The following is a 14,739-nucleotide window of genomic DNA, read 5'->3' on the forward strand; positions in this document are numbered from 1 at the left end:
AAGACGAACTTCCCCAACACCTCCCTGAACACCTCATTAATCAACTCCTGGAAGACGGCCGGGGCGTTACACAACCCTAAGGGCATCACCAGGTACTCGTAGTGCCCGTCGGGTGTGTTAAAGGCCGTCTTCCATTCGTCACCATCCCTAATTCGAACTAGGTTGTATGCGCCTCTCAAATCTAGTTTCGAGAAAATCTTGGCATTGGTAACCTGAGTGAACAAATCGTCAATCAAGGGTAAAGGATAACGATTTTTCACTGTTATCTTGTTTAAGCCTCGATAATCAATGCAGGGACGAAGGCCTCCATCTTTTTTTTTTTACAAAAAAGAATCCTGCCCCTGCTGGTGAACGAGAGGGACGGATGAAACCCTTAGCCAAATTTTCTTTGATGTATTCCTGCTTTGCCAGTTTCTCAGGCCCAGATAGATTATAGAGGTGGCCCCTAGGAGGCATACAACCAGATCTTAAATCGATGGTACAGTCGAAGGTACGGTGGGGGGGAAGTTTATCTGCTGATTTGGGACAAAATACGTCAGCAAATCTGCGTATTGATTTGGCACACCTTTAACCTGAATCTTGGTGTTACCCACGGTTACTTTCGCTAAACAGTGATGATGACAATGGGTAGACCAGCTCGTTAGCTGACCTGAAACCCAATCTATCTGAGGTGAGTGAAGTTGTAACCATGGCATGCCAAGAATAACGGTGGAGGTTGCCATACGCAGGACCAGAAACTGTAGACTCTTTTTATGTAGTACCCCAACACTGAACCTCAACTCTGGGGTCCGAGACAGGGGATGTCTACTTTGCAGAGGAGAGTCATCTACTGCAGTGACCAAAACCTGTTGGTCTAATGGAAGTATGGGAACCCCCAAATTTTTTGCAAACTCGTAATCCATAAAGTTAGTCGCTGAGCCAGAGTCTATGAAAGCTTCAGTGATAACAGTCTGGCCCTCCCATGTGATAGAACAGGGAAGGAGCAGACGATTATTGTTTAGAGGTAATGACTGCGCGCCTAGGGTATTACCTCTGACTACACCTAGGCGGCAGCGTTTCCCGACTTTTTGGGACAATTCTGCACCTTATGACCCTCCTCTGCACAGTATAAACAGAGCTGTTCTGCTTTCCTGCGATTCTTTTCCACCCGTGTCAATTTTGACTGTCCAATTTGCATTGGCTCTGGCGGAGGTGAGACGGGTGGAGGAGAGGCATAGGAGACATATCTTACAGTGTTCTTACCCCGGGTTTGTTTCTGATAGCATAAACGGCGATCAACCCGTACTGCTAAAGCGATTGCCTCATCGATAGATTTTGGTTCAGGGTGTCCCAACATCAAATCAGAGACTGCGTCTGACAACCCTGATAAAAACAATGCAAATTTCCCCCACCTAGCTGACACAGACCACTTCCTGAACTCAGCTGCGTAGACTTCTACCGGATCCTTGCCTTGACGCAAAGTCTTGAGCTTCCGCTCAGCAGTGGAGGCAATGTCCGGATCATCATAAATTATGGCCATGGCCTTAAAAAATTCCTCAACTGACGTCAAAGCCTCATGCCCTACCTGAAGGCTATATGCCCATGTTTGAGAATCCCCTGTCAAAAGGGTCTTAATAAATGTAATTCTCTGTGCCTCAGTTCCTGATAAACTGGGTCTTAACTCAAAATATGACATTACTCGATTTTTAAAATTCTGAAAGTCAGATCTATGACCAGAAAACCTTTCGGGTACAGACATATGCAAGTCTGTAACTGGAGGAGATCGCACTGCATTCACAGCCGTCTGAAGGACCTGTATGGACCCAGACAAGGCAGTGATCTGGGTCTGATGACCGTCCAGCACCCTGATGAAATTCTCCACCGAGGTGGTGAGTGCATAAAGACGGCTGTTGAGTGCGTCCATTTTGTTTTTCAGGTCTGCCGTTCTGTGACGATCGGTGTCAGCACACAGAGAGAATCTGATTATTGATGATCTGCAGAATCATCAACAATACAGATGTATACCTGATTATGGATGATCTGCAGAATCACCAATAATACAAGTATGACTAACCTCTGGACACCTAATAAAGTGTAAGTGTTTGGTGTAACTGTAGGCTATCTCCCATGAGGCGGGAGATACAGGCAGCTTGGCCAAGAACCACCTGAGGGGCAGGTGGCCCTGGGAAGTGCAGGGACTATCTCCTTGAGAGAGGGAATAGAGAGAACCTGGCAACCAGGGATATCTGGAAATCAGATATAGACTGTACTGCAGCCAGGGGACTCCAGGGGAAGAGGCCACTGGCTGCTAACAGGCCGGACTCTCTGAGGAGCAGGAGTCCTAGTTTCAACTGACACTTGGTGGAATTGTGTCACTGCTAGTACAGATAGACTGAGCACTCAAGGGGTGAGTGACAGCCTGGAAGGTCAGGCAGGCCAGGTCGGCAACACATGAGCAGATAAGGTACAGAGACAGAAGGCTGATTCGGTAAACGGGTACAAGCAGGGTCTGGCAACAGGTAGGCAGATATGCAGGGGTACCGAATCAGAAAGCAATAGAGAGGTCGACAGAGCAAATAGTCATAACAGAAATAGAGCAGAGTCCTAGTCTGGGGTGTGAGGTCCGTGGTCTCGACACCCAGGAACTAGTCTAAAGTATAACACAGCAATCACACAGTAATCCTAAGCTTGGGTGTGAGGTCCTTGGTCACAACACCCCGGAACTGGTCTAAAGTATAACACAAGCGTAACCAGGCTAAGTGTGAATTCCCAGGTCCACCTGGTTCTAACACACTGTGGGATCTGACTGTGGTCTGAGTGCTCACACGTAAGTATTCGCAACGGCAGACAACCTGAGACTGACCAGCGAGATCTATATATAGTGCAGCGCTCCTCAGCGCTGCCCAGCGCCACTCAGCCAATCAAAGACTGTGATGGGATCAGCTGATCAACCTGATCAGCTGATCCCTCTCCTACTGGCATAAAGGTCCTGCCTCCCAGCGCGCGCATAGCTCTCCATCTGTGTGCACTAGAAGGCTCAGACAAACCAGACTCATGCTGCTGTGCGGAAACCGCCGGTCTGAACGCGGAGACAGCCGCCCCGCTGCCAGACCGCGCGGCGGCATCTCCGCAATCCATTACAGATACCTTCCATTTCTGACAACAGTTTGTAAGAACTGAAATATATCAGTTGCTGACAGTTATGTATCAGTTGCTGTCCGTTATAATTGAAAGGATAACTGATGTGCAAAGTAATGTCCATGTGTCCCTATGGCTCAAGTAGGTGATATTACAGTTTAACAGTGTGCTGACCCAGAAGCTGCCTGTTACATGGTCATTGCCATTTTTAAAATGGAGGATGGAGAAATCCAATGATCATAGTGGACAAACAGGATGCAGAAGAGGAACCTGCTTTCACCTGCTTTAAAAAGTCCACCATTATCCCTGTTCCAAAAAAACAAGGAGTCTCAGACCTTAACAATTTAAGACCTGTGGCCCTCACTTCTGTCGATATGAAAACCTTTGAGAAAGTGATTCTATCCCTCCTTAAGAACTCCACACTGCACTGTCTGGATCCGCTCCAGTTTGCATACAGAACTAATAGGTCCACAGACGATGCTATCAATATATGTCTGGAGTACATCACCGGCCACCTGGACAGCCCGGACTCATAAACCAGGATGCTCCTCCTTGACTTTAGCTCGGCTTTTAACACCATATGTCCTCGTATACTGCATGACAACCTAGTGGAACTCGGTGTCCACCCCTCCCTCCGCTGCTGGATCACGGACTTCCTTAAAGGCAGGTCCCAAGTCGTTAAGCTGGGTGACATCTCGTCCAGGCCAAGAATTACCAACACCAGAGCCCCTCAGGGGTGTGTCCTGTCACCTTTCCTGTTCTCGCTCTATACCAACAACTGTTCCTCCGAGGTCAACTCTGTTAAGGTTATCAAATTTGCCGATGATACCACCATTGTTGGCCTCGTAAGTAATGGCAACGAGCAGGCTTATCGAGGGGAGGTGGACAGAATCTATCACTGGTGTAGAGCGAACAAACTGGTGCTAAATACCACCAAAACTGTGGAGATGGTTATTGACTTCAGAAGGCAGAGCTCCACTCCCTGCCCAATTCTTATCGACGGGGCTGAAGTTGAAATCGTTCCCAGCGCCCGACTCCTGGGTACAACCATATGTGATGACCTAAGCTGGAAGATGAACACCATCACAACCCAAAAGAAGGCCCAGCAGAGACTTTTCTTCCTGCGTCAACTAAAGAAGTTCGGCATGGCCCAAGAACTTCTTAAATCCTTCTACTCGGCCACCATAGAGTCTGTCCTCTGCACCTCTATACTTGTATGGTACGCTGGCGCCACCGCCAGTGACAGATACAAAATTCAGAGGGTCATCAGATCAGCGGAGAAAATAATCGGGAAACCCCTCCCCCCTCTGGAGCTCATCCACAACTCTAGGATGTGTTCTAGAGCAGCAAAGATTGCCAATGACCCATCACACCCAGGTCATCGCTTCTTCCGACGGCTCCCATCTGGACGGAGGTTCAGGTCCATCCTCACAAAGACATCAAGGCATAGAGACACTTTCTTCCCCACAGAGGCGAGACTCTTGAACTCCCTATTAATCCCATGCGGAAGCACCTACTTAGCTGCCGCTACCCATGGTACAAGAGCGGCTACTGTACTGGGATCTTTCCACGTATTTTGCTTTGCTTCTTGATGTGATCCTGCCTCGCGGGTTTTCTGCACCGTATGTTTCTGCTGTAACTTATTGTCTGATCACTGTTTACGTTCATGCCTCTGCTGTAACTTATTTCTGTGAAGCTGTCCTGTGATGCTAAAACCAATTCCGGGCATGACCCAGTCATGCTTAGCGAAATAAATGATTCTGATTCTGATTCTGATTCTGAGAAAGATTGATGAGTAGACTACGCAGGAGGTAAGTATGACTTGTGTATGTTTATGTTGAATTTTAATTTTCAGTTCAGGTTTGCTTTATAGGGCCTTCAAGAATAATGTAAATTAAGTAGAAAGGTCCTTGTGCTAAAAGAAAACATGAAATGAGAGGTGTCATAGCGCAATTCTATTTAAAAACGTATGCTCTGCTGATCCTGATCAGTTAATACTGATGAAGGTCACGTGTTTGCATCCCAGCAGCTGGCTTCTGTCTTGCTTCTGGCGCACCCCAAAACTACAGAAGCTGAAACATCAGCATTACAATCTGGAAAGTAGTTCAAAATAGCATAAGAATGGTAGCCTCTGTATTCTTCTCATCACAGTTTTCCTTAAAGTGGAATATTATATTCCGTTATACTGAACACATTCTGGAGTAATTCCACCATAACTGTCCCACCCAGCATAAACTGTTTCCTTTCTCTCCTATGTACAAAAGTATACAAAAAAAAAAACCCTTGGAGGAAAAATACGGAGCACGTATACCCCAGGAAATATAAATACACGCTAATATAATTAGTAAAATATCATAATTTTTATTGGATATATCAAAGAGTAAAAAGGAATATTCTCCTAAAAAGCAGGCGGTGGTTGATCAGACCACCCTGCACTCACACATCACACTCCATCCACACAACAAGCCCCAACTCCCCCCGAAGACAAGGGCAACACCATAGTCATAAACATATTGACCACTGGAATCCGAAATAATTTAGTCTTTGGTACAAAATGACACTTCCTTCAAAGGTGTCACTGAAGCAACGAAGGGTAGCAATCCTCTACTCCACAAGAGACCTTAATTATATCAATGGAGCGGCAGCTAAATAGCGGTTTCAGCAAAGCTCAGCTTTAGTATGTAGCAATACACAGCAGCAGGTACAGGCAGCTTGTGAAGCTTAGCTAGATGCAGAAGTTAGTTCCAAGTGTCAGCATAGCAGGTGAAGTGCTGACATTGTTAGTATCACATAGATGCACATGCCTCCAGATGGATAGGAGTGATTGAGTGACAGGAAGCCGACACTGTATGCAGTTTCAACAGGCAAAGCAACAAGAGTACATGCGGGCAAAGGAGCCTATGCTATACAGTACCGAATCCAGGTTGGCCAGTGTAGGGAGAGCTCGCGGGAGCGTCAGGGTAGCAGTCATCCACACACCAAGCATGCCACGCGTAGCCACGACATGTTTCACCGGACACTTCCGGTTTCCTCAGGTGGGCGTGGTGCAAGCATACGTCACAGCATAGGCCCTGCATGGCCTATGAGAGGATGCCCAGCCAATCGGAGCGCGCAGTGCCCAGCCACACCCACCCCTGTAATCCTCACCAAGGAGGGCGGGGGAGAAGCAGATGCGTCATCCCACAAAGGAGGTGGGAAGGGCGGGCGGGCACAGCGACACCACAACAGGAAGGCAACAACCTCCAAGCCAAAAACATACATGCGCTGACGTCAACGGAGGTGGCGCCCGACCCGCCCACCCCCTGCCCAGCGAGCCAACAGCCGATAGAGGGTAGAGACACCCCGTCTGCGGTAGAGGCAAGGGGGGGGGGGGAGAGGAGAGGGAAGGGCGCAGCCCACAGAGATCGCCAGCGCAGTAGAAAGAAAAGAAAAAAAGAAAAATTCTCTTACCAAAAACTAGTCATGAACACTAAGCAAAAATCCAAGTACTCAATAGTAACAAATTGGAGGCCCCGCTTATGCAAAAGTATAGAGGACTTCTTAGTCAAAAGTCCTGTGTTGTGTGACTGTTGTGCTGGAGTCTCAAGCAGAAATCTCAGTGTCGTTCTGGGAGGGATATTGGTAGTGCAATCAATGTCTGCTGGCTTGATGTGGGTTGGGATTTGTTGTCAGAGGCAGACTTGTTTAGAAGAAGGGAGCCAATATTTTGAGCATGTAGCCGCATCACACGGCAGCCGAACTGTAACCAATACACGGCAATGGAACAGTTTCCATTGCATGCAGGTTATGCGGAGTGATCCGGGAATCTGAAGCCTGCTGCAGATTCTCGCGCAGCTGCGTCCACCTGCATCCGCGCCCCATCTCCTCCAGTCACTTCTGCATCGGGAGATGCAGAAGTGACGCGACTGCAAGCGGAAGTGATGCAATGCGGCTAGGTAGCCAAACTTGCATCACTTCAAAGTGGAAATGTCTGCTAAGCTCGGGACTTTTCATATTGTGCTTCATCATGTCATGGCTTACTAATGGAGGACATTAGGAAAAGATGGTGATGGTGTACAAAGGAAAAAATTGTTTCATTACTTTAAATAAGTAATAAGTAATGGTTCTCCCATAATAATTAGCCAGAGGTATTTGTTGAGATTCTGCAGACATGAGATTGTTGCCTGATCCAGATGAAAGTATTACCATATTAGACCTTATCATCCACCAAAGCCTCTTCTACTGTAAAAAAGTGGTATGTGTAGCCAAGGTCAGACAATCAGTAAAATGGTACTTATGGGATTTCAGGAATCTTAGCCATACTAAGTCACACGGTCAAGACCAGCAATGGGCAGGTTAAAATATAATTTCTTTCATGAATCCTTTCTTTCATTCTAGACTGTTACTTATTATGAATTACTTTCATATGATCTTTATGGTAAGCATGGGTGGAATAACTGGTGATACACTTTCCTGAAGCACACCTATACCGATTTATTGTCCAATTACCACTTGAGTCTCCGTATATTTATGGCTTAGACCGCCACAACGAAAGTCACTTAAAATTCACACTGAGCACACAGGAATGCTTCCATTCACTTAGGATGGTGTTGAGCGGGAAAATTCCATCAAAATGTGGCTTTGGACTAGTGTTGGGCGAACAGTGTTCGCCACTGTTCGGGTTCTGCAGAACAGGGCCCTGTTCGGCCAAATACGGCCCCCTTATGGGGTCGCAGGCATAAGGGGGGAGCATGCCCCGATCGGGGGGAGGGGGGGGGGTTGTAAATTCCCCCCACCCCCTCCGCTAGTGCTCCCCCCTCTGCCCGCTTCCCCATAAAAAAGTTGGCGTAAAGTTAAATAGTACCGGTGGTGGCTGCTGCAGTGGCTGGCTGGCAGTGGTGTGAGTGAGGAGGAGGAGTCCGAGTATGACGCGTTGAGGCCGGGCAGCGGGCGGTTCAGCGGTAGTACCCTTGTGGTACTTCCGCCCTTTCTCTGACCTCACGTCCTCTACGTGATGACGCGTACCCTCGTATGCGTCATCACGTAGAGGACGTGAGGTCAGAGAAAGGGCGGAAGTACCACAAGGGTACTACCGCTGAACCGCCCGCTGCCCGGCCTCAACGCGTCATACTCGGACTCCTCCTCCTCCTCACTCACACCACTGCCAGCCAGCCACTGCAGCAGCCACCACCGGTACTATTTAACTTTACGCCAACTTTTTTATGGGGAAGCGGGCAGAGGGGGGAGCGCTAGCGTCGGGGGTGGGGGGAATTTCCGACCCCCCCCCCCGCGATCGGGGCATGCTCCCCCCTTATGCCTGCGACCCCATAGGGGGGCCGTATTGCGGCATGTTCGGGTCCCCATTGACTTGCATTGAGTTCGGGGTTCGGGCCGAACATGCCGAACATCTGGCCCATGTTCGGCCTATTCGGCCCGAACCCGAACATCCAGGTTTTCGCCTAACACTACTTTGGACCCTCATTTTCCTAATTTTATTTCTAATGCTTAGCAGTAGCGAATGTTTACATCATGTCACTGGTGCAACATATATATATATTATGGTAGACAATCATCAGTTTCATTTTCCTTCCAAATATGACATCTGTTATCGGATGAAACATGCATTCCAGAGGTAAAATGGGTCCGAGGTGGAGGGACCTCCAGGATTCCTATATGCTAATGTGAGAAACAGCCTCTTCAGTGCTAGTTCTCCTGGTACTCAGCCCCCTGTTACATTTCCATGGCCAGTAATTTTACTACAGGTAATGCTAATGCTATCTCTAGTGACATATAGTAGAATACAGTAAATTATTCAGGATACCCACTTGTACAGTAATTTTCCTGGTTTCAGGATCAGAAACACTTCCTATATCTTTATATTCCTGTAGATATGATTGGTATGTAGCCCCGCCTTCCCAGTGATGAATAGCCTAGGCTGTTTAGCTACCCCAGATAATTCTGGGAGACCAGTTATTATTTGTACTGACTTTGTAACTCTCAGTGAACAAACATTCTGCAAAGCTGCTCCTGACAGGACTAATGATGTCGCCACTTGTGATAAATTTCAGAATGTAAATCAGGGAGAGGATAGAGTTCACAATGGGAAAACACTGACTAAATAACTTATAAATGATTATTGTAATAACAAACAAAACCTACAATTTTAATTATGGTACATTATTTTCACTGCAGGTTATCTTCAAGATATTATGCTTAATCTTATTTCTTCCTCCACAATATTCTTTTGACCCACAGTGACAAACCTCTGGCAAAAACAAAGTAGCTGATGCTTCAGAACCCGCACTAGCCAAATATAAACATGTATCTTTCTGTAGTGCTTGTCTAAAAACAGGGCTGTCCAGACCCTGTCATATTCCCTTGTAGAGGATCTCCTCATTTTACCTTCCAGTTCCAAATACAGACAAAGTAGAGGTCACCTGAAGTCCAGCTCAGCTGCAACAAAAAACAGGATAGGGTTCTCTGAGGATTCAAGACAATTCAGGCAATAAGCATACTTTTGCTAAGAAGACAGGAGCTGATTCCAGGGTGAGATTACAGCCATTCAAGAGGTAGGCTGGCTTAGAATCAGTTTAAATGCAAATACTCATGTCTGCATGCCCTGCAACTTTAAAATCAGAATGGGAACAATTGCTTCAGAATGCCAGTGTCAGAAAGCTGATATACACTTCAACTGTAAACAGAAGGGACACACAAAGATCAATGTTATTCTGCTGTCAAAGTTTATGTCTTTAAATCAAGTAGCAATAGAAAAACAAACAATGTATTTATGAGCACTGAGCTGTGCACAAGAACACATTTTTTTTCCAAGAAATGTCAACACTTCATATTGTCTTTAGGACAAAACAATGCTTACTTCTTTTTCATACATAAATGTAGAAATCCCTGGGGTTTCAGCGTAAAACAAACAAGGCAAGATAAGCAAACTAATATTTGTTTTGTGTCATTTAGTTTATTTCTTAGCAAGTGCCACATAGAAACATTTACATCACACAGTCGGTTAATTGCAGCTGGATACTGCCTTTCTTGTGTACCACTGGGGGAGGCCCGTTCATAGCCAGATGCTGTACAAGCAAAAGCAAAAAAAATTATTATCTGGGGAGGCTGTTGCCCAAGAGGACTTTGGGCATAGGAGAGGAGGTTGATGCATATAGATGAAGAGGGTGAAATGGGGTAGGGAGGCCACAAATGTTGAGTAACACAAGAAAGAGGGAAAGGAACTGCCAATGGGAGCAGTACATTAAAGAGGGGTTGCTGTCTGTACACAAGGGGCTTGATTCACAAAATGTTGCTAACTGTTAGCACGGTGTGAAAAGTGCTTCGCGTGAAATTTCGTGTGATAACAGTTATCGCACACAAAAATTCGCGTTCACGCGTTAACACGAATGTTTTCATGTGATAACCGTTTTTTCGCGCAAAAATGCGTGCTAACAGTTGGCACCGTTTTGTGAATCAAGTCCAAGGAGTGATTTCAAAAAAAATGTAAGAGGCGCTAAAAAACAAAAGGAAACAGGGACGTAGCAATAGACCCTGCAAGGGTTGCTTTCGCAGGGGTGCCCAGAGGCCACAGGGGGCACCGTCCTGAGAGACTGACAACTAAGGGCGTGGAGAGAAAAAACTTTCTGCTCTCTACACAATTGTTCTAATGACTGCATTCACTCAGCCACTGATAAGGAATCGTACAAAGGTTTGTAGACAAAGGTTTGGAGCCATCAGAGATGGACACAGCGAGTGTAATAGGAAGCTAAGGCTAGGAGCACACTTGTCTGTCAGTTTTCCGTGTGCATTCTTCTGTATGCATTTTCTGCACACCATGAGTGTCTGTGTGTGTGAAAATGTGAACGTTTTATCACAGAAGCTAATGTAATTGATATTGAAAATGCTGCCAGAGCTTCACTACTGTCAGTTTTCATCTGCATGGGGAAAACCTATTCAAATGTGCACTAGCCAATTAAATAACAGAAGTTCTAAGTTAACCTGTGCAGAAAGCGGGGTCGGGGTGGGGTGTCTGGTGGGGAGGGCCCAGGCGGGAGAGCAGATTTAGCAGGAGGGGCCCCAAGTTTTGCAGGGGACCCAGTGATTTCTAGTTATGCCCCAGGAAGGAAACCCAAAAGTGTAGGAAAAATATAAATGGGGAGAGCTGCTGACAGACAAAGGTCCAGCTCACTCTTCCTCTGTTGGCTTCTTCCACTTCCTCCTCTAAGTAAAGCCAGGGTTGGCAATCAGAGTGTGGTAAGTCTTAATTCTGTCTCTCTGACTGTTTAAGTCTTCCATCAACAGACCCATTAGTGAATGATGGAACAGCTCCTCATCAATATAACAGGAGTAAGTACAGTAAAACCATTTTTTCTGCTATTGTAAGAGTTTTCCATATTGTTCTCACTGTCATGGTATGAAATCATTTTACAACATGTCACACACTGTATGGGATAACTGCATGGGATAACCAGTGACTTTAAAAGATACCAGAGTTGAATGTTGGAAAAAATACTCAATCTCATGGTTGGGCAGGATTGCGGCAGTCAAGATGTCCTTTCGCCCAAAACTTTTATATGCTTTTAGATTACTTCCCATTCCAATGCCCTCTTCCTTCTTAGCTAATATACAAAGGAAAATGAATGAATTTATTTGGGGCTCCAGAAACCCTAGATTCCGCAATTTATATCTTTACCGATTGCGACATGACGGAGGTCTTGGAGCCCCAAATTTAAAACTTTATTATGCAGCAGCACAAATAGCTCCCCTAGCCTTGTGGCACCTCAACTCCAATAAACCCACCTGGGTTGATATAGAGGAGTCACTAGTCAAGCCAATCAGCCTGTCAAATCTCCTATGGCTTTCTCCTCCATTAAGGAAACATATCAACAATCCTATAATTAAAACATCCCTCGCAACCTGGGACAATTACAAATACTAAGGGACCCTTATATCCCCTCATAAGCCTCTGTTATCTTTCCTAGGAAACCCCTCCTTCCCAGCGGCCTTAGATTCCCCAGCCAGCTTCCACTGGTGGTCTCGAGCAAACCTCACTACAATCTTTGATCTCTCATCAGGCTCTGGAATGAAATCATTGGCTTTCCTACGCGAACATAAACATCTTCCTAGGTCCGAATTATTTCGTTATTTACAGATTTCACATTTTGTTCAGGCCCACCTGGTATACACCGACTCGCCACTAACTAGAACTTCATTTGAGCACATATGCTATTCTGACCCCCTTTCCTCTGGCATCATTTATCATCTGTATAAAACACTTATCCACGAATTTTCACGTTATAGGCCAGGGTATATAACAGCATGGGAAAGGGATCTTGGAATTACACTGGACTCTGATGACTTATCTGATATATGGGCCAATATCCCTAAAATTTCGGTCAATGCCAACCTAATTGAAGTTAACTACAAACTCCTCTTCAGGTGGTACTACGTCCCTGCTCGCATAGCAAAATTCAGCCGAACCACTTCCCCATATTGTTTTAGGGGATGCAACATCCTTGGAACACACGATCACATTTGGTGGAAATGTCCGAAAGTCCGCCGTCTTTGGTTGAGAGTTTGCACATGGGCATCCTCTTTACTAACCAAGCCAGTTCCTAGAGACCCGAAACACGTCTTGTTAGGACTTCCCTACCCTGATTTAACTAAAGCACAGAACTCACTTCTCTCCCACATCTTCACAGCCACAAAATTAACTATAGCAGCAGCCTGGCGCTCACGCACCTTATCTTTTGAGTTGGTCAAAAACAGGCTGACTCGCGTATTATTCTTTGAAAAGTTGCGAGCTAGGATGCTAGATAAAATTAACAAATTTAACAAAATTTGGCTACCCTTCATGCAATATCTTCTAGGCCCGGAATGTAGCGCTAGAGTGAATAGCCTATAATTTGAATTGCGTCCTTAGCATCACAATACTCTTATTAACAAATGTGTGGTCATGGGGTCTCCCTGTTCCAAAACTTGGTCACTACCTCTTTTCTTCCTTTCTTCCTAAGCTTAGTTAAGCTTTTCTCTTTCCATCCTTTTCGCACCCTTCTTTAATTGCACCTGATCTGAAGGTGATACTCCTACTGCAGGATTTTCCCTCATTCGCAATGTAATGACCTAAAGCCTTCACCTGCCCTTACTGGAGGGTAGGCGTAAATGTAGCTATCCCCCCCTTACTTAGAAGGGATGCATTCCTGTCCAGCCCAAAATGGGTTATCTAATTGGACAGGTACGCCATCCCAAATCAATGGCACCCTTATGTTATATACCCGTCAAACCCCTTTTTGAGATATAGCAAAATAAGTGACACGCAATCTAAGCATATAGTATTGAATAACTACACTAAACAATATTAGAGTTTAGCTCTGCTTTATGGAAAATGTCATTGGCACTCTTATTGCTGTACTAATCTCAATGTATCCTGCATATGGACAACTTATCCTTTTACCCTCGTTTTAATGTTATGTTGACATTATATGTGTTTTTGCAAACTCAATAAAAATTTTATTGGAAAATAAATAAATAAATAAAAGATACCAGAGTTGAAATTAAAGACTGCTCTTTTACTTATCTGGGGCTTCTTGCAGCCCCTGTAGGCTTGTATGTCCCTGCTGTCCTACTAGTCCTCCTCCTCACTGATGTTGGGCTCACTACAGCAGCTGAGTTGCCCGAGTTGCTTAGTACTGTGCTTGCGCTGGCCTAGTGGCATGCGTCCTTGGTCGCACTTCCATAGCTGTGAGCACTCTGTCAAGCCTCGTAGTTGTTGAGCCAGCATATGCGCAGTATTGCTTGACTCAGGTGACCTGGCTACTGTAGTGTGTGGAACAGCTGAGTGAGCATGGCAACTGGGAGGACTGTGAGGGACATGGACTTGCAATAAAATAACAGTAACATTTACACGATTGTGATTTTTTTAAAATTGTGATCATGACAATATTACCACAATGTTACCATAATTTTAATCCAAGTCAATGGGAGCTTTTTTTAAAAAAAAAAAATGCTCAGAAAGTGCTAATGGTCAGAAAAGCATTCAGAAAGTGCTTACATTGTATCTACAGTCTAAAACTAAGTGTGATTACCACTGTTCATAGCAACCTGAAATGAGACCCTTTCACAGCAAGTCACACAAGGTAAAACCATATATGATGATAATGTGCGACTTGAAAAGTAACAGCAGTAAGTGCTTTTCTTTTCTGTAGTCAGTGGTGTAGCTATAAGGAACTATGGGTGCCAGTGTGAGTTTTACATGGCCCCCCCAAGCACTCTATACATAACAATTGATACAGTGCATTAAAACTTGCCAAGGACAACCACAGTGTCAGAGGTGCAAGAAGGGGATGGGAAATAGCTTGTTAATCATTATTATCATTCAAAGCATTTATAGATGTGATGATTACAAGCACAGGACCAATAAAGAGCTAATAGTGCAGTTGAGGAGGAGCCCTACTCTGGCCCAAGGGCCCCAGTGCGGTCAATACCTCTGGAACCCCTATTGCTACGCCACTGGCTGTAGTCTATGACTTGACATGCTGTAGCAAATAGGGCACAGACACTATTTTTATGGGGTCATAGTTTTCATAGTGTCCCCTAGAACACTGCCGGCCAGGGGAGTGCGACCAGAGTGTGCGCGGTTAGGGGCCG

This window comes from Hyperolius riggenbachi, chromosome 3 (assembly GCF_040937935.1).
Source record: "Hyperolius riggenbachi isolate aHypRig1 chromosome 3, aHypRig1.pri, whole genome shotgun sequence".
Taxonomy (NCBI): Eukaryota; Metazoa; Chordata; class Amphibia; order Anura; family Hyperoliidae; genus Hyperolius; species Hyperolius riggenbachi.